A 999-nucleotide genomic window follows, 5' to 3' on the forward strand; every position below is an offset into this window, starting at 1 on the left:
AATTTTTATAAAGATATTTATATGTATAAAAAATATATTTCAATATTTATATAAAAATTTTTTTAAATTTTAAATTTATAAATATTTATTATTAAAAATATATAATAATTTTTATATGTATATAATATAATTATATTTGTTTTAAAATCCAACAAATGGGGGTGTTAAATATAATTCAAATAATTTTTAAAATATATATAAAATATTTATATATAATTTTAATCTATAATATAAAATATATATATTATAAAAAATTTATAGTATATATATATTTTTTAAATTTTAAAATTATAATTATTTTAAAAATATAAAAATTTTTTTTTAAAAATATTTGGGGGTTGTGTGTGTGTGTTTTTAAATCAACATACATTTTTTAAATAATTTAAAAAAATTTTATATTTTTATATAATAAAATAGTAATAAATATTTATTATAAATATAAAATAAAAATATATTATAAAATAAATATATATATATATTTTAATATTTTATATATACAATTTTTTTTTTTTATATAAAATTAATATATCATTTTTTATATATATATTTTTATAAAAAACATTATAAAAATTTTTGGAAAAATAAAATATATTTTGGTTTATATATGTAAAATATATATATATTATTTAAAAATATATATATATATATATATATATTATATATATATATATATAATACAATAAATATAAAATTTAATTTATAATTTTATATAAATAATATTATAAAATTTTATATATATATAAAATTATATATAAAATATATATATTAACAAAATATAATTTTATTACATAAAATATATTATATTATATATAAAAATATATATATATATATATAAAAATTTAATAAAGGACAATAATTTTAAAATTTTTATATAATATAAATTAAATATATATACCCACAGAAAAGGATATTAATAATATAATAAAAATAGTAAATAAGAATAAAATATACTAAATAATATAGAATAAATAAAATTGGTATAATATTAAGAAAAGTTTA

Source organism: Penaeus monodon, chromosome 22, assembly GCF_015228065.2.
Source record: "Penaeus monodon isolate SGIC_2016 chromosome 22, NSTDA_Pmon_1, whole genome shotgun sequence".
Lineage (NCBI taxonomy): Eukaryota > Metazoa > Arthropoda > Malacostraca > Decapoda > Penaeidae > Penaeus > Penaeus monodon.